Here is a 26,262-nt window from a genome sequence, read left to right on the forward strand (position 1 = left end):
GAGTCTCCTCCTCCTTCTTTCTTTGGCCAAAGGATTTTTGCTCCTGCCTCAAGAATCAACCTATACATTTCACTATGAATGTTTCTCTGACACCAACCAGCAGAAAAATAGTTTACACTTAATTCTATGATAGCATCTTCCCTTGCTGCCATGCATCTTAAAGAGTGGGCTTAATCACATCTTATTCATCTCTGTAATCCTATCATCTAGCCTGCTCCCCAGTACAACAGAGATCTGGATTCCTATGTGGTCAGTCAAACAATTTCCAAAATCCCAGAACAATTTCCTTTACTTATGATTTCAAGAAAATATTAAACAACAGTCTTGGTTTGGTGTTCTAATCATGAAAAGCCAATGTATGAATGTAATAGAAGGGCCATTACAAGTTGAGAGCTTGAAGTCAAAATGCTATCTAAATTGCAGGGCACCTATTTGTCATTTTCCCATTCTGGCCACCAGTTTCTATTGAGGATTTCCATCAGGCCAGGATTGGGAGTTATAAGACCTATGTGCTACCATTCTCCTCCTGTGCTTATGGCAGGCATGACTAAGCATGTCATGATTAATCACCCACCCTCATGTCTTTTCAAGCAGGAGAAACACACTTGGTGTGGAAATAAAGCCTATTTGCCAGCCCAGGTTTACACCATCCCCAAGGTTTTCTCCTTCAGTTTTTCAATCCACTGTATGTTTTCCTGAATTCAGCAATAATACTGAAAATGGAAAAGCAGTGGGTAACGTGGGCTCCATTTGAGTCAATAAACAGCAAAAACTCTGCCAGAAAATTCCCCATGGTTATGTCAGGAGGTCAATAATGTTGATCTACAATTCATCTAGTCATCACTGGGCAGAATGTCAGGCCATGGAGTAAATCATCTGAACAGGAAATTCCACAGTACTGCCCGCACCTGTTACGGGCTGACTTGTGTTCCCTCTGATTTATATACTGAAGACCTAACACCCAGGATCTCAGCATGTGACTGTATTAGGCGACAGAGCCTTTAAGAGATGATTAAATAAAAATGAGGTTGTGCGGGTGAGCCCTAATGCAAGCCGACTGGTGTCCTTACAAGAGGAGGTTAGGATAGAGACCGTGAGGGATGACTATGTGGGCCCCTGGGGAGGAAACAGCTGTCTACATGACAAGGAGAGAGGTCTCAGGAGAAACCAGCCCGGTGACACCTTGATCTTGGACTTCCAGGCTCTAGGATGGGGAGAAAACAAATTTCTGTTGTTTAAGCCTTTTGGCTTCCCAGGTGGTGCTAATGGTAAAGAACCTCCATACTAATACAGGAGATTTAAGAGATGAGGCTTTGATCCCTGAGTCGGGAAGATCCTCTGGATCTTCCTCTGGAGTATCCTTGCCTGGAGAACCCCATGAACAGAGGAGCCTGGTGGGCTATAGAGGGTCAGACATGACTGAAGTGACTTAGCACACAAGCCGTTCAGTTGGGAAACCACAGACAGCTAATACAGAACTCATTTCCATGATGAGATAACACCATCATGGGTGGTGTCTGGATAGAGAACATGCCAGGGGCTGTCTTTTCTTTCTCTGCCACTGTTTCCAAATCCCACCTTCTGTGATGAAGGACTGTCTCAGCAGGATGGGGAGGGACACAGGTGGGCTCCTGGATCATACCTCGAGGGTTTTTGCTGGAAGTTTCTTATCATTCAACACCTCATGCTCACCTACATCAGTCCGAACTGGAGCAGGAGGCCTGATGCCTTCACCAGCGACCAGTCATGTCAGCTTAGCTCAGTCTCCTGAGCTAAGAAAGTTTTCAAGTGACTCCTGAGCAGAGTAATTTCATTTGCTGTGAAGTAAAGTTAGAAGTAAATTGCACTAAATTAATATTGATTCAAATTAAGCCATTTATCTCTTTATGCATTTCAGCTCCACAGCAAATACAATCATTGCTCAAACTCCTCCACGGCAAATAAAATTACATGTTAAATTGCATCTTGCAGTGGTTTTCCTTTTCTGGGAAACAAACAAAAAAAAATAAGCACGTATGCACGCAGTCCAAAGCTTACAGCTGAACCAGACATGGCTTTCCAGCTGACTGAAATTGGAGGGGAAGAGAAAGCTCACTCGCGCTGTTCACAGTGATAAGAGTTGCAAGGTGGCTGGATTATTTCCCCTTAAGATGGAATGCCTGCCTTAATTGCTCTGAGAATGGCTCCCCTAGTTCTGGGGAGGCTGCAGGAGCTGTGAGTTTGTTTCCAGATGCAGGCAGCAGTATGCTGAATGCACACATTCTGTGGATGTGTCTCCCAGGTGGCCAGCCTCTGTCTGCTTCCCCTGCCCTCCTGTTGGTGTGCTAGTTCCATTTGCTTCTCGACTCCTCTTCAGGGCAGAGATACAGAAAGGGAGAACAGCTCTGCAGGGGACGCTGGAGCCCAAGACCAAAACCACAGGTAGGAGGCAAGTCCCAACACCGGTTTCCAAAGCTGGGCACCAGAAATGCACACGTAGGCACACACACATGCATGTGCTGGCCTGGCCTCTGCCCTTCCGAAACCTGGGATGACACCAGTTGGTGTGGGATGCAGGGGACCATGCCAGGCTGTCCCTGCTGCCCAAAGCCCAGCCAACGGTGACATCCCCACCCTCTCCTCCTTGCTAGTGAACAAGCGGTTGTGACTTACGGTAAGTAAATATCAGGGGCATGTCTGAGTGACAGGCTTTCAGCTCTGCGGGGAATAAAAATATGATCCTCCCAAAGAAACCTGTGGATCCCTGGATCATGCTCTCAGGGAGTTTGTCTCCTCACTGCCAGGACTCCAGCCTATAAACCCCCTACCTCGATGCCCCTGGAGGGAAACTGTGCACCCTCCTTGCTGGTAGTTATGGCAACAGGAGGCTGGTCTGGGTCCATTCAGGCAGCTGTAAAAGGGCACCTGAGACTGGGGGCTTAGACACAATACTTACTTCTCACAGCTCTGGAGACTGAGGTCCAAGATCAAGGAGCCAGTGGGACACGTGTCCCCATCTGGTGGAAGGGATGAAGGAGCTCTATGGGGCCTCCTACACATGTCAAATTCCCTAAGGCCCCACTCTCTGATACCATCACACTAGGGCTCAGGTTTCAACAAATGCCTTTAGGGGAACACAGTTTTTCCGTCCACTGCCAGGTGAAACTGGGGGGCCCTGAGGCTCTGCCGGGAACTACCAAGCTGGGAGCTCATCTCCAAGGAGACAGATGCATCAAATTTCCGTCAGAATCAGAATCTTTTGGTTAAAGGCGGTAACTCATTTCATAAGATGGGTGTTTGAGGTGGTTACCCATCTTTACTGATCAGAGGAAAAGAACACGCAGAATCTGGATAAATACACAGGAGCAAATGCCAAGATTTCCACCTCGTCCTTTAGCCAGCAGGGCTGCACGGACAGATGGCCTGACCTGCTAGCCACAGCTGGGGTCTCTTAGAGGCGACCATCAGGCAGGAAACCTGCCACAGGAGTCAGTCCTCTGTGCCACTGTCCTACTGCAGATAGAAAGGCTCAGTTAGGGGATGTTTCCCTTTGGGTACACCTGCCTGTCTTTCTTTTTCTTTCCTTTCTATCTTTTGATTTTGGGCTCTTTAAAATTTTTCTTTAAAAGACTGCGTTGGCTTTTTTTTCTCTTAATAATTTTAATGAATATTAATTTTTGGCTGTGCTGGGTCTTCATCGCTGTGCAGGCTTTTCTCTAGTTGTGGTGAGTGGGGGCTACTCTCTAGTTGCAGTGTAGGCTTCTCATTCTGGTGGTTTCTCTTGTTGAGGAGTACGGGCTTCAGGGTATGCGGGCTCAGAAGTTGCAGCTTGAGGGCTCTAGTGCACAGACTCAGTAGCTGCAATGCATGGGCTTTACTGCTCGGCAGCACATAGGATCTTCCCGGATCAGGGATCGAACCCATCTGCATTGGCAGGGGTTGCCGTTGCAATTGTAATTGTCCCCCATTGGCAGGCAGACTCTACTGCTGAGCCACCAGGGAAGCTCTGACTCTTATTTTTAAAACTGAATTTTACCAATAGCGATAGGAGAGAAATTCATCAAGTGTGAACGACTTGGTTGGATTTATTTCTCTCCAACAGGAGACTCAGGGAAAGGCATTGTGGAGACCTGAGAGGAAAATTCCAGAATGGGGGCGGGATAGCTGGAGGAGGTGGAGGCAAGGGAGACACACCTGGTGGTTGCCCAGGGCAGTGAAATCCTTTTCTCCTTCAGACCAGGCTTCAGTCCACTAACTTCTCAGAGACCCCTTCTCTGGGGACATGACCTCATCTCCTGGGTGTGTGATACCAGCAAACATTCACAGCACAGTCACTGAAGGTTGGAAGCTGGGCTCCCTCCTCTCTGTCCCTTTGGAAGAGCCCTGGATTAGTCGCTGGGCCCCATCACCAATCCCCGCAACAGAGGGCGCCTTAGACAACAGAGCACATGCTCCCTGTTCTGGAGGCTGGAGGTCTGAGGTCCCAGTGACAGGGCTGGTTCCTTCTAAGGCCTCCCTCCTGGGGGTCAGATAGCCCACAGCATCTGGGGATAACTCCTGGTGCTCAACTCTTCCTCCAGGGGAGGGAGCTAGACCGGGAAGGGAGGGATCTGATGTCCCTCTCAAATGCTAAGTTGGGATCTGAACAGCTCACAGAGCCAGCCACAGACCCCAACTTCTACCCCTGAGGAAGGACTCAATCCCATGGGCTGCACACACGGGACCCCATGAGGCCACGGGAACACACAGCAGTGGTGACCGCATAGAGGTAGAGGATGGGTCAGGCTTGCTGGGCTCTCTCAGCCCTCCAGAGGACGCTCCTCAGAGGTGCCATCTCTGTGCTCACAGTTGAATGAAAGAGTGAGCTGCCCATATATCCTGGGTAAGTGGCCTTTAGGATAAGTGGCCATGGAAGAATGACAAAAATATTTCTATCTTCTACTTGCAAGTTCTTCCCCTGAATGGAAGCCATCCACCACCAGAAAAACAGGAGACATCAAGCCCAGTCCTCCAGGAGCCCTTCTCAGAGAAAGGCCTGGTGGACAAGAAAGCTAGCAACGGGGTCATTTTTGTTTCATCAAAAACTAGTTACATTGGGGTGACTCTACCTTGTTGAAACACCTACTTGATTGTTTCGGGTTTTATCTGTTGACCCACTCTGCAGGCCACGAATCCATGCTGCTCAGATTCTCAGCCTTAAGGGAGGCATGATGCAGAGTGCTGAGGAGGCCAGGTATCACAGAGGTCCACGGAGGACGTGTGATCTCGCGGAAGCTGTCAGCAAGTGTGTCTCCTCCGGGTCCTCCTGTAAGAGCTCACACACAGGAGATGGGGAGACACTCTGAAACTACGGAGGTAGTTTCTCACACATGGAGATAGGGGCTCCTCCATGTCTGAGCAGCAAGGAACCCGTGGGATTGCTCGCCACCCAATGCTACCTGAGTGTGAGGATGAAGTGACCTTTACAATGTAAAGTTACCAGCTCATAATAAAAGCCAGTTCACACCATTGACTCATGAGTCCAGGCCTCCAGGACTCCGTTACCCCTTTCATGTCGGTTCTGTTGGTTTATTCCATCCGCCCACTGGCCTCTGAGCTCTTCCCTGAACACACACCGGGGTTGGTGGGAGACATTTCATCCTCCAGGTATTTTCTCTGGCATTTTCTCAGAGTCTCCCTGGGCCCTGCATACAAACTTGCAACCTCCTGGCCTCTGGCACCTCCCTGCTAGACTGCTTTTGTTTCCTCCTTAGCACACATTACCATTTAACCTCCTATGTATTCTGTGTCCTTACCTTGTTTAACACATCCATCTGCCTTACTAGAGGGCTTCCTGGTGGCTCAGATGGTAAAGAATCTGCCTGCAATGAGGGAGGCCTGGGTTGGGAAAATCCCCTGGGGGTGGGCAACCTGGAGAATCCCCATGGACAGAGGAGCCTGGATGGCTGCAGTCCACAGGGTCGCAAAGAGTCGGACATGACTGAGCGATTGAGCACAGCACAGCCCTACTAGAATGTAAGCAAAGGAGGGCAGGATGTTTTGTCTGGATTCCCCACAGCTGTGTCCCTGGAACAGTGCCCATCACAGGGTGGGCATCTGTTAACCCCTATAGAGGACTGCAAGTACCGGTGAAAAGGCAAATAGAGGGATGCCCTGGGAATAACAGAGGGTGCGTGTGCTGACAGATGCAGTGAGGGAAGCCTCATCTGCCGGGCCTGCTGGAGGTGTTGCATTTCCCTTGAGGAAATATATTCTGCTCTTCACCGCATAGGTGAGTTGGAAAATTTGATTTTTAAATACAGATGCTCAGTTTATAGCCAACTTTATTGGAATATTTCTGTTCAGTAAATTAATTTGCATCACAGAGCATTTTAGTGGCTAGATGGGATTTCTGAGAATACTTAGAATTCTGTGGGCGGTCTTGTACTCGCTTAGATGTACATTGATGGCTATATTTTTCTTTTGATGGGAGAGATCGTTGTAATCACAGCTCGACCATGTACAGACAAGAACGTTGGTATAATTGGGCTTCATCAGCCATTGTGGAGGATTTGGGATTAGACTGGAGACTGAGGGGATGTCTGGGGTCCATCAGTGTCTCTCCCAGGTCGATTTGTCCAATGTTAATTGGCATCGAGAGAATCACAGCCCTTAAAGAGTCTGATGAGAGTGTATAAACTATTTCCTCCTAATATTTTATGCCGAAAGTTGATGGTGCAAAATTTAAGTTCCTCGAAGCCTGACAACTTGTTTGCAATAAATTCTAGGAGAAAAATAATGACTCCAAGGTGTCACTTCATCCCATCTCAGAGTAATTTCTTTGCTCTTCCAAACCATGGCTGCGGGGATGTATGCACAAGGCCAGGGATGGTCAGCAGGGCATCTCCTGGACCGCCAACCGAGTCCCACGTCCTTGTTTCTAATGTTGAACTGACTTCCTGGGAACAAGAGCTGCATCTTCTGGGGGCCCAGATCAACACTGCCCAGCATCTGTTCATGGCCATGTCCTCTCCATTAATGGCTGTGACTGGGAGGGGCAGGACAAAGGGATGGGCTGTCATTTGGAGCCTTGCGATATGAAGTCTCTGCAGCCAGATCACTGCATTGGCAGGCAACCCGCAGAAAATGGGCTTTCTAAATTATGCCACACACTGGTATTTTCACACTTTTTTCAAATGTAATTTCAAAATTAAATTAGGCTGGAGGCAGACAGGAATGCGGTGGGCACTGCTCCCCGTGGACTGCAGCCAGGTTCCTCTCAGGCCATGTAGAAGGGAATGGAACTCATTAACTTTCTAGAACTCCAGAACTGGGCCCGTGTAAGCTGATTCACTCCCAGCTGCCTCCCTGCTGGAACTTTCCTGCCTTTCCCAAGGACATGGTCAGGCAGCATCTGTAGGGTTCCCAGGGAATCCATCCTCTCCTGGTGGTCACAGTTTGCAAGGGGCAGGAGGGCAGGGACAGGTAACAGGGGAAGGGGGCAGCCAAAGGCTGTCTGTGTCTGAGCCCAGATTCCCTTGACTGACTCTCTCAGGCTTCATTTTCCTTACAGGGTCTTGCCTGCTTGCTAAGACTTTGTCTTAGGAAAAGAAAATCTTTACAAAGAGGTAGAGTGTCTCCTCAAAGCATGCATGTGTTATCTCCTTGGGTGACCCTTGGCCACCATGTGTGTCATGAGTCCGGGCACATAGTGGGAACTTTGTGTGTTAAAGGTCATTCCACAGGCAACCTGTGCACTCTTCCTCTGCAGACAGGAGTGCTGGGCTGTGTGGAGGAAGGAAAAATTCACCCCTTACAGATCCTGACCCCAGGAAGCTTCCAGCAAGGAGGGAGATATAATATAGGCTCTTCAATTCTCAGCACAAGGCAGAGTACCCAGTACAAAGCTAAGCATTCAGCTGAGGACATGGTACCCAGAAAGGACAAAGTACCTAGCACAGAGCAGAGTACTCAACACAGGGCGGAGTACCAAGTACAAGGCTAAACACCCAGAACAGGACAGAGCACCCAGCTCAGGACATAGTACCCAGCTCAGAACAGATACCCAGCATAAGGCAGAGCAGCCACCAATCAGGACAGTCTCTGCCGTCATGGCCTCATGTGCATTTGCACCCCAAAAATCCCATGGATGGAGGAGCCTGGTAGGCTCCATGGGGTCGCTAAGAGTTGGACACGACTGAGCGACTTCACTTTCACTTTTCACCTTCATACATTGGAGAAGGAAATGGCAACCCACTCCAGTGTTCTTGCCTTGAGAATCCCAGGGATGGCGGAGCCTGGTGGGCTGCCGTCTACGGGGTCGCACAGAGTCAGACATGACTGGAGAGACTTAGCAGCAGCAGCAGGGGACAGAAGCTGTGCCCAAAGTGCTCAGAAGATAGTGCTGACTCTTGAAGACGGCCATCTGCAAGACAGGGAGAGAGGCCTCAGAGGGACAGCCCTGCCCACACCTTGATTCCCAAAGCCCAGCCTCCAGGGCTCTGAGAAAACAAATGTCTGTTGTTGCTGCCACCTCGGCTGTGGTACTTGTAACTGCAGTCCCAGAAAACAAATACAGTGAATTATACATGGGTGTCAGTTCCCACTGGGTTCCCTGCAAAAACCATCTAGTACCTTCATCAAGGCCAAGAGTGACCCGCCTGAGGGCAGCCAAGATTTGGTGGAGAGTGAGGTCAGAGGGCATGTGGAGGGCTCTAACCACCTAACTGTGGATCATAAATTACTTATCTTAAGAGGCTCCATTACTGCTCTTTTCAGCAAATTCCCCCTGGCCTATGGGCAAGTGCAGTCTAACTTTCACCCAAGTCTTCATCTCTACTGTTGAATCTTAGGACACTGCCCTGGGATTGAAGGGGGCTTTACTTTCACTTTACAGGGAGGAAGCTGGCTCATGGGGTGGCCAGGGGCATCCCCGAGGTCATGGAGCATCCTTCAGCAGGTCTGGATGGAGCTGAGTGAGAGAGTGCCAGTGAGGAGGGTGCCAGGACACAGAGAATGCTCCAGAAGCACGCGGCCAGCAAGAACCAGGCTGGGAGGGAGGGAGGAGGGAAAGAAGAAGGAAGGAGGGGAGGGAGTACTCTCCCCCTAGCTTCGAGTTATCAGCTATGCATTTGCATTGCTGACTTGGAAGAAAGACTAAGGTGTTCGCAGAGACTCTAATGGCAGTTAAGGGCCTGGTCTCCAACTTCATTAGCTGTGCTGGACTAGTGGGAAGCACAAAGTGCCCTCCTAGACAAAACAGAGGGCTGGCCCCTTTTCCTGCCACCTCCACTTGCAGTGCACAGCACACACACACACACACACACACACACGCACACACACACACCATGTTGCCCCTTCAAAACCACAGTCTTCCAGACTGGCTTCTTTCCAGATACAGAGTCTACCTGCCCTGTTGACACAGGTGAGGCTATGAAGAAGGCATGTCAGCTGTGATCTATATGAATTACAGCTACATCAGCTTTCCTTACTGGCCAAAGGGATGAAAACCCCTCTTCTGTTCATTTTTAGTGCCTGACTATCATCCAGCTCATTTCCCAGCATGCAGTAGGCAAATTACAAGCACACACGTGGTTTAAATTGAATGAAAACTTTTTCTAGTGTTCATCAGTGTCACCAAGGGATCCCGACACTGGGAACTCCATGAATCAAGGGTGGAGAGGACTCTGGTTTCAGAATATCAGAGTAGGGGGCCTTGGCAGCTCATGGACCTCCAACCTCCTCAGAATCACTAGCCTGTTCCTGGGGTTCCTGCTCCCCACTTAATTTTCCTTTTTGACTAATAATTTATTGACAAGCCTGAATAGGGTCTGACTGCCACCTGGTTTCTAGCAGCAATGGGTTCTTAAACAGCATTCAGTGCTTATCTTTGTGAAAAAAAAATGGATAAGGGCTTTGAACATTGATTTCTACCTTCAGGCTAAGGTTATTTCTTTGAGAAAACGATGGTAGAATAAAGGATGTTTTGATCTGTTTTGCATTCTCCTCAAAAAATAAAAATCACTCCCCAGGCTTGACAGCTCATTCATTACACTCATCCCTGCCCTCGTGAGGCGGATACCCAAATGAAGAAAGTCTCTCTGCTACGCGATGCACTCCCCTCACTCTGCAAAGGCTGCGGGGAGGCGGGTGCCTGGGATCCTTGTGACTGGGACATGTCAGGATGCGGGAACACACAGCTGCAAAACAGGCAGACCTGGTGGAAACCCTCCATCTGCTGTTTCCAACTGTAGAACCGCAGCTCAGAGCTTAATTTCTTCCCTGGCTTCTGTGTTTTTGTGTGTGTTACTCGCTCAGTCATGCCCAACTCTTTGCGACCCCATGGACTGTAGCTCACCAGGCTTCTCTGTCCATGGGATTTTCAGGCAAGAATACTGGAGTGGGTTGCCATTTCCTTTCCAGGGGATCTTGCCAACCCAGGAACTGAACCCAAGTCTCCTGCATTGCAAGCAGATTCTTTCCTGTCTGAGCCACCAGGGAAGCTTAGCTTCTGTTTATTAAGACCAAAATGGGCAGGTGCTTGGAGCAGTCCAGTAAGGCTGCTAAGACCACGTTTATGGAAGAGCCTGGAACAGAGCAAGTTGCTCTTCATACTGTTGTTTATATTACTATTTTTAACCTTTAAGACACTGGGGCAGAGCTAAGAGGCTGATGTGCTCGAGGTTTTGGGCCATACCAGAGGTTTGGTGCAACAAGCAGGTGCCGAGGCAAGCCTAGAGAAAGGGTTTGGCCTCATCATTTAAATGAGTTGGTGTGAAGTGCATATGAAGTCCCCTGGCCGTTGTCCCAGTTAAGCAGACATGCTGTTTATTAAGGGAGCAGTGATTATGTGGATCCTACTGTATTAATAACAATAAATCTGAGTGATACCCTCCTTCCCAATGCACTCAGTCTGTGTATTAACTCTGCACCACCCTGTGCACAGAATAGAGCAGTTCAGTTCAGTCACTCAGTTGTGTCCGACTCTTTGCGACCCCATGAACAGCAGCATGCCAGGTCTCCCTGTCCATCACAAAATCCCAGAGTCTACCCAAACTCATGTCCATTAAGTTGGTGATGCCATCCAACCATCTCATCCTCTGTTGTCCCCTTCTCCTCCTGCCCTCAGTCTTTTCCAGCATCAGGGTCTTTTCAAATGAATCAACTCTTTGCGTCAGGTGGCCAAAGTATTGGAGTTTCAGCTTCAACATCAGTCCTTCAATGAACACCCAAGACTGATCTCCTTTAGGATGGACTGGTTGGATCTCCTTGCAGTCCAAGGGACTCTCAAGAGTCTTCTCCAACACCACAGTTCAAAAGCGTCAATTCTTTGGCACTCAGCTTTCTTCACAGTCCAACTCTCACATTCATACACAACCACTGATAAAACCATAGCCTTGACTAGGTGGACCTTTGTTGACAAAGTAAAGTCTCTGCTTTTTAATACGCTGTCTAGATTAGACCCCCACCAACAAATTCTTTTCATCTCAGCCGGGAACCTGTGCCTCTCTGTTCACTCCCAGTGGCACCGTCAGCTTGGAATTGAAAGGCAACAAGCCAGTCTATTTCTGATGACATTTAAAGGTGAGCTTGGACCAGCTCGTTATGCAAACGAGACAAAGAGGGAGGGTGGAGGCAACATTGGGCGCCGACTCCTTTCCAAAATGTGGGCTGCCTTTCATCTGCCTCCCAGCCACACTTCCATCAAACCCAGAAGTGTAGGAACTGATTTGTGTTTTGAATCAAAACAGTAAATGCTTTATGGCAGATACTTACTTGCTTATTCATTAGATTTGCATTTACATAGAGAACATTTCTCTCAAAAAAAAAAAAAGTGGAGCTGTTCCCTATTAAAATTAAAAAAAAAAAGTGGCAGCAAGTTTAGAAACAATAGAAGGTTGTGTTGTGTCCCATCCTTAGGAGAGAAACCATGCAGTAAAGCATTCTGACCAGAGGAGCGTACGGTGACCAGAGGCTGGTCCAGGGATAAGGAGTTGGTGAACAGAGGCGCTGGAACCACTTCTACTGGAGCACTTTACTGCGGCTAAATGACAAGTGGCCGTCTCCACAATATGGCTCAGCAGCCTGTGTCCAGCCCCAGAAGTGGGCAACCCTGGAAAAACTGGGTATGGGCAAGAAAGAAAGGTCAGGGGCTTCCCTGGCAGTCTAGCGGCTAAGACTCTATGCTCCCAATGCAGGGGCCCAGGTTTGATCCCTGCTGGAAGAACTAGATCCCACATGCTGAAACTAAAGAACCCACATGCCACAGTTAGACTTGGCATAGTCAAATCAATAAAATAAATATATTTTTTTAAAAAGAAAGATCAAAGGGAGTATGCAAAGATTCCCACCCCTCCTTTTCTCCTTCCTCTTTCTTTCTTTCTTTTTTTTTTTTTAATTTTGGATTTACAGTAGGAGTTGGAGCTGCCATTGGTGCAATTAGAGAAAGGGGTGGGACCCCAAGTGAAAATGTCCAGAGGTCAGGGTGGGACCCAGGAGGGAGAGGATATGGTGGACACCTGTCTCTGGGATGCCTTCAGCAAGGGTTACAGCTGAAGGTGCCGCTGCAGGAGAGAGAAGACGGCAGTTGCTGTTGCACCTCCTGGGGCCCTGGGTTTCCAAGGAAGGGTCTGTAACAACCTTGTAAAAACTGAGAAGCAGGAAAGGTGGAGAGGCGGTGGGATTCCCATCCCTGAGCCTGCTGTGCTGACTCACCTGGGTGCTGGGTGGGCCCCTTTTATGTATATGGAGCAGGGGTGAGGGCATGGGCAAGAAACAAAGGTCAGCCTCTGACCCTTTGACCCCAGAGACTGAGCCTTAGTTCACTTTGCCTTAAACCATTCATCTTAAAGGTGACTCTGAACAGACAGCAGTTGGAAAGTAGACAAAAGGAAGTTAAGCAAAAGAACTGCTGTTTTTTTAAAATAATGATCAGTTTATTATCACAAGTATTAATAAATTTTAGACAAGTGTCATGAAGACTAAAGTAAGATAATTGGATAAGTATATTGTTTATATACTTCAGTAAAGCCTCCAGTCACAGGTAGCCAGTGGGATTGGAGCATGAATAGGAAGTGGGTGAGTAGGAGAGGTGAAGCTGAGAGAGGGGGTGTCCAGAGTGGGTCATCAGGAGTGACATTTGAGATGAAACCCCCAAATAAGAAGACTGTCATGCAAAGAAACTTCCAGGAAGAGGTGACCGCATGTACTAAGGCCCTGGGGCAGAGGGAGCTGGGCTTGTTAAAAATGGAAGGAAAATGGGCAAAAGAATTGAATAGACATTCCTCCAAAGAATTTGCAGGAATGGCAATCGGGCACAGAAAGAAAAGCTGAACATGAGTAATCATCAGGGAAATGCAGATCAGGACCACAGTGAGATGTCACTTCCCACATGTTGTGATGACTATCATTAAAAATCAAAAGATAGCAAGTGCTGGGGAGGATGTGGAGAAAAGGGAGCTCTCAGGCACTGTTGGTGGGCATCAAAACTGGTGCAGCTGCTCTGGAAAACACCATGGAGATTCCTCAAAAAATTAAAAATAAAACCATGGTATGATTCATCAATTCCACTTTTAGGTATATATCCAAAACAATTAAAATCAGAATCTCAAAGAGTTATCTACATTGCAGCACTGTTCACAATAGTGAGAATATGGAAATAACCCCAATGTCCACTGACAGATGAATGCATAAGGAAAATGTGATATGCAAGGGAATATTAGTCAGCCTTTAAACAAATGAGAAATCCTGATGTTTGTGACAATATGGGTGAGCCTGGAGGGCAATAAGTCAAATAGAGAAAGACAAACACTGTAAGATCTCGCTTATATTTGTAATCTAAAACAAGTCAAACCCATAGAAGCAAGAGGGTAAAATGGTGATTGCCAGGGGCTGGGAGGAGGTGATGGCCAAGGGGTACCAAGTTCTAGTTATGTGAGATGAAAAGTCCTAGAGATTTATAACACTGGGTTTAGTGTTACCAATACTGTATTGTAGACTTCAAATATATATTAGAGAGCTAGATCTCATACTGGGCTGAAACTCCCATATTTTAGCCACCTGATGCAAAAAGGCTAATCATTGGTAACGACCTGGATGCTGGGAAAGATTGAGGGCAGGAGGAGAAGGGGGCGACAGAGGATGAGATGGTTGGATGGCATCACTGACTCAATGGACATGAGTTTGAGCAAACTCTGGGAAACAGTGAAGGATGGGGGAGCTGCTGTCCATGGGGTCACAGAGTCGGACATGACTTAGTGACTGAACAAGAACAAATATCTCATATTAAATGTTCCTACCCAAAACAAAACCAAAAGCTATAAATAAGGAACACAGGAAATTTTTTGACGTGATGGGTGTGTTTGGTACCTTGATTGTGGAGTTGGTGTCACAGGTGTTTGCTTGTGTCCAAACACATCAAGATAAATGCAATTGTTTGTATATCTTTCTTTTTATATACTTTTGTTTGTACAAGTCAATAAATTGTATGATTCAGTAAAGCTAAAGGCCCCCAGTCACAGACACCCAATGGGATTGAAGCATAAATAGAAAGTGAATGAGTAGGAGAGATGAAGCTGGGGGAGGGACAGGCCCCTCAATTCCTGTGAGGAATGTGGATTCAGGTCTAAGCTTGCCTCGGCGGGAGGAATCGCTGACTATAGTTGAAGAGCAGGAGCCGCCAGCTGGAGGAGGAGATAATGAAGACACAAGATGAAGACTGCTGTGGGCCCGGAAGAAGAAATCTCTGGAAAGGCAATTAGGAATTTCATGGCCTCTTGGTAAATGGGCGATCATCCCTTCCTCTCAAAGCAATCGCTCATAAAATTAGGCCTAAAAGAAAGCAGGAGAGATGGAATGCAAATTGGTTTTCAGAGGGTGAAACCTTGCTGTTTTGGTGCAGAGAGGAGCTGCAAGGATGGGTCTTTGGCAGGAAGCGGCCACGGGTCACGCCAGCAGCACATTTGCGATTCTGAACCCCCTCTCTCCTGCTCTGCACTAAATTCTTCACATGGAACTCCACCCCGTGCTCCAAGATGGACTTTTATTACCTCCAAACAGGGAATGCATAACAATCCAGCTCTTCAACGTGAGCTGCTCAGCCCTACAGGTAACAAACGAGCTGCTACCTGGTGTCGCTCCACAAATATGTGACAGAGATAGGATTGCTTAGTCAAGGTCAGGTCATGGTCAGCCTTAAGTATTCAAGGCCAGGAAGACAAGCCCAAGAGGAATAGGAAGGCATCTCTGGGGAGACAAAATGATGCCATCCACACTCTGCCCCAGGGACTCTGCCCTGGGGTCACCTGCTTGCTCTCCAGGGAGGGATTCCATCCCTGGACACTTGCAGTGCACTGCCGACCCCTTTTGTCGCTTTTAACAACCTGGGAGAACCATCTCCTTATCCTTGCAGCCTCACCCTCAGGAAGGACTGAGGGACCTGGGCACATGGATCAGGGATCTTTCCAAAAAGTTACTCTCCTGCTGAAGCCTGGAGTGCTACCACCAGCCCTCTGTGCCTTGAGGCCAGAGTTCTGTCTCTTCACTGCCTGCACTCAGGGGAGAGGTGGTCTATTAAGCCTCTGACACCTCCGCGTAAGTGCTTTTATTCAGTAGAACACAGCCTTGAAAGGTGGTGCTTCAGAGCCCTCTTTGCCTAATCAATTGTTCTTCCAAGGATAAATTGCTGACACTTATAAGAAATTAGACCCCAAGCAGATACAAATTACCATGCATAAAGTAGATAAGCAACAAGGATATATTGTATCAATACAGCACAGGGAATACAGCCACAACACTCTACACAAACACTGAATCACTACACCCTATGCCTGAAACTAGCATAATGTTGCAAATCAACTATACTTCAATTTTTTAAAAAAATTGTTCTTGCATCCTGGTAGTCAGCCCTGTTTCATGCCTCGGGTCTCCCACTTGCCTGGTCACTGAGGAGTATATGAAGGTATCCCCTTCTTACAGATGGCACAATTAGGAGGCACGGAGCCTAGACAGACTCTGGTGTAGTGGGCTCACAAGCTCAGGGTCTCCTCAACCCCAGCAGGCATCTTCCAGGTCCCATCATTGCATCCATACTGTCAGGGGGCTCGGGGCTTGACTCCAGCCACTCACTCCCCCTTTGCTGGTCTCAGGGCGTAGTGTTACTTCCAGGACCTGCCCTACCAGCTACTGCACCAAATGGTCCCTGACTTTCTCTTCCATCAGCACCCCATAACAGCACTCTCTCTATTTAACAGGAGCATCTGTCCCTGATAAGTCATGGAGCGGTGCTGGGGCGCCTGTTGGAGCGGACACAGGCAAGGCACATATTCCCCTTTTGTGAAGATAATTTGCTGATGTTAATCTAACCCTAACCCTAACCACAGGGTTAATCTAATCTAATCATAGGGTTAACCTAACCATAACCCTGAGGAGTTTGCAGGACAGTGAGGCAAAGCCTCCAGGAAACAGGGATAGAATAAATGCAGAAGTAGCCACAAAGCCTCCAAGGGTTTGAGAACTACCAGCATTTGCCACTCTAAAATATAACTCTTTGGCACATGGACAATTTTGAGCTAAAAGCCAACGAGAACCAGCAGACACTAAAAGCAGTCCACAGATTCCCCCTTTTGTAAAGAAACCTTGCTTATGTAAAGGCCATCGCCATTTGTGGAGATATGTCCCCCTCTGCATCTGGAACAGGAGGGCCCTTCACAACTTTTATCCTGGAGAAGGCACCAGCTTCATCTGCACAATCAACCTCACTGAAGAGCCCTTATTTATCAAACTTTCCCCAGTCAGCCTATCGCAGCTTGACTCCCCTGCCCAGAAACCCCAAACTCTTTTTATTTTGTTAAAGTCCAAGTTCTGTCTCTTTAGGTCACTTATTGGTGGGTGCTTTTGGATGCTTTTGCCAAAGGCACATGTTAACGTACTTCTGCTTGTTTTTCTCTTATTGATCTGACTTTGGTCCACCCCATTGTAGATCCTCAGTTGGAGACCTAAAATATGTAGACTAAAATGTATCTTCCACCCTCAACCCCTCCTCCCCAGACTCACATCCCCACTTCCTTCCCCTTTAAGGCATCCTTGACGTAAGGTGCACACGTCAAGCTGATGTGTCCAAAATAAAGATACTCCCATCTTTGCATCTCTGGGATGTACTTGCAAGACTCCTTCCGATCTCCTTGACTTCTCCCAACAATCTCATGAGGAATTATTTGCCCCATTTGAGAAGAGACAGAGGATCCCAGTGTTTCTATGCCTTATACCTCTCTCGAGACCCTTGAAAATGAGACAGAGCCAAATGTAACCGCCTTTCTAACCAGCTGCAAAGTGACTCATCCAGGTCCACCCAGCTCATGCGTTGCTGAGCAGAGACACCCCTGGGATGTTTGAACTTTTGTTGCCCTGCAGTCCTGCAGCCTCTGGACTCCTCCTGGGAGTGACAGACCCTTTGCAAGAGGTGACCAGGCACAGTCCACAGTGAGCACACAGACTTGTCTTTACCTTGGCATCCCTTCCCACCCCACAGTGGCCCCATCACCCCCACATGCCATGTTCTTCCTCCTCTGGCAAAGGAATCGAAGGCTCAGATGAGCTGTGATTTGTGACTGGACAAGTTTCAACAACATATTTCCAAATCAGATGTTTCGTTTACTCCATTTATCCTGAATTCCATGATGTTCAGAGCCTAACAGTCTTCAGCTTAGGCAATTGACACATCTAAATGGACTATTTGGAAGGAAGCTTCCATATGACCAAGTACAGCCAGAGCACCAGCAAATGGAATATGCAAACATATGGCAGAAGGAGAGGAGCAGATTTCTAGGCATATTACAAGCTCTGTAACAAATGGGGCTCTTGCAAGGGACAACATGCTTATTGTTTTTGTTTATGGTGGACAGCTTTTGGGGCAGAATAATGATAACTGTCCCTGGAATATTGGTTCAAGTTAACTCTTCCAGGTGGTGCAGTGGTAAAGAATCCACTTGCTGATGCAGAGGATGTAGGAGACACGGGTTCGATCCCTGGGTTGGGAAGATCCCCTAGAGGAGGGCATGGAAACTCACTCCAGTATTCTTGCCTGGAGAATCCCATGGACAGAGGAGCTTGGCGGGCTATAGTCCATGGGGTTGCAAAGAGTTGGACGCTACTGAGAGAATAAGCACACAGCTCTTAAACAAGCAAAGCTCTTGAATATTAACATTTCACATTTATTTTCATATAGACTTCTTTTTAAATTAAACACTACAGTCAGTCCTAAAAGAAATCAACCCTGAATAGTCACTGGAAGGACTGATGCTGAAGTTTCGATACTTTGGCTGCCTGGTGTGAAGAGCCGACTCATTGGAAAAGACCCCGATGCTGGGAAAGATTGAAGGCAGGAGGAGAAGGGGGCAACAGAGGATGAGACGGTTGGATGGCATCACCGACTCAATGGGCACAAACTTGAGCAAACGCGAGGAGATAGTGAAGGACAGGGAAGCCGGGTGTGCTGCAGTCCATGGGGTCGCAAAGAGTCAGACACGACTGAGCCACTGAACAATAACAGTATTAGTTGCATGTCTGGTAAAAATTATGAGCCTGGGCATAGTTCTGGCTGAGGGAAAGCCCCACTCTACTGAAGACAGCTTCAGCGGAAAGATGATGGTAGAAGCCAGGGGTGAAGTGGCCTGTGCCACCACCACCATGCCCATGTGTCCTACAGGTCCTCTCTCTGGTTGCAAACATCCTTGGATCTCTGAGCAGTTGAGGGAGAAACATGATAGAATTGGGTTCTAGGATGACTTCAGAACCAACAGATGGTATTCTGGGGGGCGGGGGGCAGTCCTTCCTTCAGAGCCTCCTGCTGTTGTCAGAGGTCTGTTCAGAACACAGAGGCATTCCACAGCCAGAACAACCTTCACCAAGATGGGAGTGAAGGCTGTCTGAGGGCTGGTCGGGGGAGACCAGGGTGTGGCCATGGGGTCTGTATCAGTCAGAGTCCTCCTAATAAACACGAACAGTAGAGTGTCTGCATTGATATCTCCAAATATGTCTCTTTCTGTCACCTTTCTGAGATTCTGAGATGGGCAAGTCCTAAATCTGCAGGGCAAGCAGGCAGGCCAGAGACCCGGGGAACACTGATGATGTGGGGTGTTTCAAAGGTCATCTGAAAACTGTAACTCAAAAAGATGCACGCACTCCTATGTCCATTGCAGCAGTGTTCACCAGAGCCAGGACAAGGAAACAACCTAAACGTCTGTCAACAGAGGAATGGATAAACAAGGTGTCGCACAAACACACAGTGGAACACTGCGCAGCCATAAAAAGAACGAAGTAATGCCATTCACAGCAACATGGATATTGCCAAATTCAGACTTGAAGAAAACAGGGAAACCACTGGACCATGCAGGTATTACCTAAAGTAAATCCCTTATAATTACACAGTGGAAGTGACAAATAGATTCAAGGGATTAGACCTGATAGACAGAGTGCCTGAAGAACTATGGACAGAGGTTTGTGACATTGTACAGGAGGCAGCAATCAAGACCATCCCCAAGAAAAAGAAATGCAAAAAGCTTTTCTGATGAGACCTTACAAATATCAGAGAAAAGAAGAGAAGCAAATGGCAAAATGGTTGTCTGAGGAGGCCTTACAAATAGCTGTGAAAAGAAGAGAAGTGAAAAGCAAAGGAGAAAAGGAAAGATACCCATTTGAATGCAGAGTTCCAAAGAATAGCAAGGAGAGATAAGAAAGCCTTCCTCAGGGATCAATGTAAAAAAATAGAGGAAAACAATAGAATGGGAAAGACTAGAGATCTCTTCAAGAAAATTAAAGATACCAAGGGAACATTTCATGCAAAGATGGGTACAATAAAGGACAGAAATGGTATGAACTTAACAGAAGCAGAAGATATTAAGAACAGGTGGCAAGAATACACAGAAGAACTATACTAAAAAAACACAAAATCTTCATGACCCAGATAACCATGATGGTGTGATCACCCACCTCAAGCCAGACATCCTGGAATGCAAAGTCAAGTAGGTCTTAGGAAGCATCACATGAACAAAGCTACTGGAGGTGAAGGAATTCCAGTGGAGCTATTTCAAATCCTAAAAGATGATGCTGTGAAAGTGCTGCACTCAATATGCCAGCAAATTTGGAAAACTCAGCAGTGGCCACAGGACTGGAAAAGGCCAGTTTTCATTCCAATCCCAAAGAAAGGCAATGCCAAAGAATGCTCAAACTACTGCACAATTGCACTCATCTCACACACTAGGAAAGTAATACTCAAAATTCTCCAAGCTAGGCTTCAACAGTACGTGAACCATGAAATTCCAGATATTCAAGCTGGATTTAGAAAAGGCAGAGGGACCAGAGCAAATTGGTCAACATCTGTTGGATCATTGCAAAAGCAAGAGAGTTCCAGAAAAATATCTACTTCTGCTTCATTGACTATGCCAAAGCCTTGACTGTGTGGATCACAACAAACTGTGGAAAATTCTTAAAGAGATAGTAATGCCAGACCACCTTACCTGCCTCCTGAGAAATCTGTATGCAGGTCAAGAAGCAACAGTTAGAACTGGACTTAGAACAACAGACTGGTTCCAAATTGAGAAAGGAGTACATCAAGGCTGTATATTGTCACCCTGCTTATTTAACTTATATGCAGAGTACATCATGAGAAATGCTGGACTGGATGAAGCACAAGCTAGAATCAGTATTGCCAGGAGAAATATCAATAACCTCAGATACGCAGATGGCACCACACTTATGGCAGAAAGTGAAGAAGAACTAAAGAGCCGCTTGATGAAAGTGAAAGAGGAGAGTGGAAAAGTTGGCTTAAAACTCAACATTTGAAAAGTAGATCATGGCATCCGGTCTCACCACTTCATGGCAAATAGATGGGGAAACAATGGGAACAGTGAGAGACTTTATTTTTCTGGGCTTCAAAATCACTGCAGATGGTGACTGCAGCCATGAAATTAAAAGACACTTGCTCCTTAGAAGAAAAGCTATGACCAACCTGGACAGCATATTAAAAAACAGAGACATTACTATACAACAAAGGTCCATCTAGTCAAAGCTATGGTTTTTCCAGTATTCATGTATGGATGTGAGAGTTGCACCATAAAGAAAGCTGAGCGCTGAAGAATTAACTGATGCTTTTGAACAGTGGTGTTGGAGAAGACTCTTGAGAGTCCCTTGGACTGCAAGGAGATCCAACCAGTCCATCTTAAAGGAAATCAGTCTTGAATATTCATTGGAAGGACTGATGCTGAAGCTGAAACTCCAATACTTTGGCCACCTGATGTGAAGAACTGACTCATTGGAGAAGACCCTGATGCTGGGAAAGATTGAAGGCAGGAGGAGAAGGGGACAACAGAGGGTGAGATGGATGGATGGCATCACCAACTCAATGGACATGAGTCTGAGTAAGCTCCAGGAGTTGGTGATGATCAGGGAGGCCTGGCATGCTGCAGTCCATGGGGTCACAAAGAGTTGTACATGACTGAGCAATGGAGCTGAACTGATACTAAATGAAATGAGTCAGAGAACAACAAATATCATATGATACCACTATATGTGGAAGCTAAAATATGACATGAACAAACTTATCTATGAAACAGAAACAGACTCACAGACATAAATAACAGACTTGTGGTTACCAAGGGAGAAAGTGGTGTGGGAAGGATGAAGTGGGAGTTTGGGGTTAGCAGATGCAAACTGGTTTATATAGAATGGATAAACAGTGAGGTCCTATTATATGGCACAGAGAACTATATTCAATATCTTGTGATAAATCATTAATAGAAAAGAATACAAAAAAGAATATATATTATATTCTATAACTGAATCACTTTTCTGTACAGCAGAAATTGACACAACTATAAATCAACTATACTTCAATAATGTTTTTAAAAGGCCATCTTCCTTGGGGAACCCAAGTATTTTTCTCCCAAAGCCTTCAACAAATTGGACTAGGCCCACCCACCCACACTATGAAGGATGTGTGTTCTGAAAGTTAAAGTCACTCAGTTGTATCTGACTTTTTGCAACCCCGCACACTATACAGTCCATGGAAGTCTCCAGGCCAGAATACTGGAGTAGGTAGCCTTTCCCTTCTCCAGAGGATCTTCCCAACCCAGGAATTGAACCCAGGTCTCCCATATTCTAGGTGGGTTCTTTACCAGCTGAGCCACAAGACAAATGCAAGATGTGTTCTACTCAGAGGCTATTGATTTAAGTGTTAATAACTTTAAAAATACCTTCATCAAGACATCTAGATTAGTGTTGACTGAAAGTTGGGCAAAGTGACCAGTCAAGTTGCCACCTGGAATTAACCATCATGGGGGGTCTCAGGACTCAAGTGGACTCTCTTCTTCAGCACAGGAGGCTCAAATGTGGCCAGTCAGCTTCACATCACTTTTGTTTCTGGGCCCAGCATTGGAGTTCCCAGGGGACTAACCGGGCAATTCTACTGCTGGAGACAAGGGAGACAATTTGCTCTAGTTCAACCATTGAGCACAAATTTCCTGATGCCATGGAGTCCAGTAGGATGACTCCTTTTCATCTTCTACATTCCTCATCAACAGGACTATTAATCCAGGGTGTAAAGGATGGAGGGCTATTCCAGTTCAACCATCATCAGGGCTGGGGACATGGTCTTAGAAGGATGCAGGACTATTCCAGTTCAACCATCATCATGGCCAGGGACATGGTCTTAGAGGGATGCAGGGCTATTCAAGTTCAACCATCATCATGGCCGGAGGCATAGTCTTAGAGGGATGCAGGGCTATTCCAGTTCAACCATCATCATGGCCGGGGGCATGGTCTTAGAGGGATGCAGGGCTATTCCAGTTCAACCATCATCATGGCCGGGGGCATGGTCTTAGAGGGATGCAGGGCTATTCCTGTTCAACCATCATCAGGGTCCTGGGCACAGTCTTAACCTGGACCTCGGACCTGCCGTGTTCCTGATATTTCATCAGCTTGGGGAATCTGTGTTTTCACAGAAAGTAGATTTTGGTGGTATAGCAATCACTCCTGGTTGTTATCAGGTGTTCATTTATTAATTCCCAGAGAATAAGCATTTCCATGCTTAGCATCAGTAGATCCTGAGCTGGTCAAAGTTGTAATAATTAGGGCTTTGGAGGACATTTCATGGGCCTGCCGGCTGGCACCCAGGTGGTATCTGTGGGTCAGAGCTTGGCTGGGTTTACAAGTTGTGGTTCTCTGTACCTGGTGCCAAAACAGCAATTGCTGTGGTAAAATAATTCTAGTGTGTGGTTCACTTTTTCACTTGCCAGTCAGTTTCTGTGGGGAAAATTGACTTTAATTGACAGGTGCGTCCTATAAAGGGGTGGACTTCTTGCATTTGCCTGAGCCCCCAGTGAGGCACTGCCAGCATGTTTTGCTGTGTTCATGGGCCAGAGTTGCAGAACGTGGATTTACAAGTGTTTCCCAAGGAAATTCTAAGTACATGGAAACTTCTAAGAATTCTTCTGGAAAGCTGGACCTCAGCACAGGGAGGGTGGAAGGTCTCTCCCAGACCTGGGAGGGGAGGTAAATTGTGAAAACCTCAGAGGCTAGCTCACAGGTGGGCTCTAACAGACAAACCCCTGGCCTGGGAATAATACAGGCTGAGGTGGGCTCAAATCCAATCTCTTCTACCATTTATGTTCTTGTGTGTGTTGGCTCATTCAGCTGAGAGAGAGCATTGTTGATTTTTAGTGGCTAAGTCATATCTGACTTTTTTTTAATGCCATGGACTGCAGCCTGCCAGGCTTCTCTGTCCATGGGAGTGGGTTGCCATTTCATTCTCCAGAAGATCTTCTGGATCCAGGGATCGAACTCAGGTCTCCAGCATTGGCAAGCAGATTCTTCACCACTGAGCCACCTGGGAAGCCTGAGAGAGTGCATAAAGATACTTCAACAAGAAGAAAAACTGACCAAACAACTCTGCTATCCTGTCCTGTCCCTCCCAACATTTAAAGTCACTTGGATCAGATAAAGCCCAGGACACTGTGTCTCCCCCTTTCTTGGGTCCTAAGAACATTCATATTGATCACTGGAACCAATTACAGTGATAGTTATGAACTATAAGAAGTGCTTAAGAATAGAATACATGAGACACAATTTCAGATTGAAGCACCCTCCTGCCTGGCCCCTCCCATGGCTAAGCTAGCAAGTCCAGTTCTGACTCCTGGCTGAGGAAGCCAGACTCGGCCAAGGATGAACATTGAACTCAGGTCTCTGGTTCCAGCCCTGGAGCCCATCCACAAGAACTGGGTGCTTCTCAAAGACAAACAAGGGCAAGGGAGTGTGAGGTTTAAAGTTCACACATTCTAAGTCTCCTTGCTTTGTTCCACAGAAATAGAGTGTCAACCTGAAGATGGTTATCACTGATACCCCTGGGGACCTGCCCAGGCACCCCACTGGGAACTAGCTCCAAGCTTATCTTTCATGCGTAATGAAGCTAGCAGGGTCATCTTAGACATCATAGGCACAGGTCTGTGACAAATAGCTTTCCCAAGACCTATGGGAAATGGTCTTGTGCAAGTTAATTTTGCACAAGGAAGAACCACCAGGAAAAAATTGTGGGTCGGGGAGGGAGTGAGCAGGCAGGGACTCAGACGTCAGAGTGTTCTGAAAATATCTTCAGCACCTCAGAAGGGTGTGTGCGTGCTGTAGTTGCAAGCTATGGGCACCTGAATGCTGTAGGTGCTTGTTATGGGTATGTGCACAAAGACTGAGGGCAGGCGGAGAAGGGCCGCAGAGGGTGAGATGGTTGGATGGCATCATCAACTCAGTGGACATGAGTTTGAGCAAACTCCGGGAGATGGTGAAGGACAGGGAAGCCTCCATGCTGCAGTCCAAGGGGTCAAAGAGTCAGACATTACTGAGCGACTGAAAAACAATGTACATTATTTCACTTCTCAGATCGTGCGATGAACATTTGCAGTGACATCAATTTAAATATGGTGCATAGAATGTGTAGGTTTCATACTTCAGAGTCTGTCCCTTCTTGATATGAAAATGGAATCCACAGGTAGGATGCTGGTAAGCTAGCATCAATTTCCCGGATCTCATCTGCAATTAGGAGAGTGGGGTGTGATGCAACTTTTAACTCTGTAACAAGGAAGGGTATTGTGGAGTTAGTGACTCACGTGACTGGTCAGGTGGCTCTTAGGTCTGTCTTCCATTTAGCTAGTGACAAAGATTGCAATCAAGACTTGACCTTCATGTTAAATTTCAACAGGAAAAATCTTGGGAACGTACCCTCAAGGTTGATTGAACAGACACTCCAGTTTTCCAGCAAGGCTTCTCAGGTGGCTCAGTGGTAGAGAATCTGCTTGCAATGCAGGAGACATGGGTTTGATCCCTGGGAGAAGGAAATGGCCATCCGCTCCAGTATTCTTGCCTGGGAAATCCCAAGGACAAAGAGCCTGGCGGGCTACAGTCCACAGGGTCGCAAAGAGTTGGACACGACTTAGCGACTAAATCAAACACAGCAAGTCTCCCGAGAGCTTCTTGGTCTGTTCCTAGGACACTTTCTTACCTGTAAAAGCGGGTCATACAACTAAACCCATGTGCCACAACTACTGAGCCTGCGCTCTAGAGCCCGGGAGCCTCACTACTGAGCCCACGTGCCGCGACTACTAAGGCCCGAGTGTCCTAGAGCCCATGCTCTGCCACAAGAGAAGCCACCACAATGTGAAGCCTGAACACCACAACAAGAGGGTAGCCCCCACTCGCTGCAGCTAGAAAACAGCCCATGCAGCAGTGAAAACGCAGCCAAAAATAAATACATAAATAAAATCATTTTAAAAAGCAGGTACAAATATATTAGTGAAATTTAACTGTAGTGCGTGATGTGAAATCAAAGGGAAGATGAAACCAACTGACTGAAGCAGAGATGCAAGCGTCAGCCACACGGTCGGCCGAGGATGGCTTTATCCCATCTGGGTCGTTAACTCTGGTGTAAGATGAGAGAAAGCATGTGTTTTCCCTGTGGTGAGATGAAAGATGTGTTAATTTCAATAAGGAATTAACTTGGTCAAACAATGTGCATGGGGCCAGCCAGGATAAGATCAGAATTTTATTATGTACTGTGGCCCAAGGTCATAGCATGTTCAAGTCCTCAAGAGAAGCTTTGTGGTTCTCTATTCAGATGGGACTTTTGCTTTTTCCCTTGTTTCGGGATCCACTCCCCGCAGTCACCACTGGGAGCTATAGTTTTGGCTCTCTCCTAAGTGATGCTGTGAGTCAACAGAATCACTACCGTTGTGGTTTGTTTTCCTCCCCTGCCTTTTTATTATTCCC

This window comes from Oryx dammah, unplaced genomic scaffold, assembly GCF_014754425.2.
Source record: "Oryx dammah isolate SB20612 unplaced genomic scaffold, SCBI_Odam_1.1 HiC_scaffold_21, whole genome shotgun sequence".
Lineage (NCBI taxonomy): Eukaryota > Metazoa > Chordata > Mammalia > Artiodactyla > Bovidae > Oryx > Oryx dammah.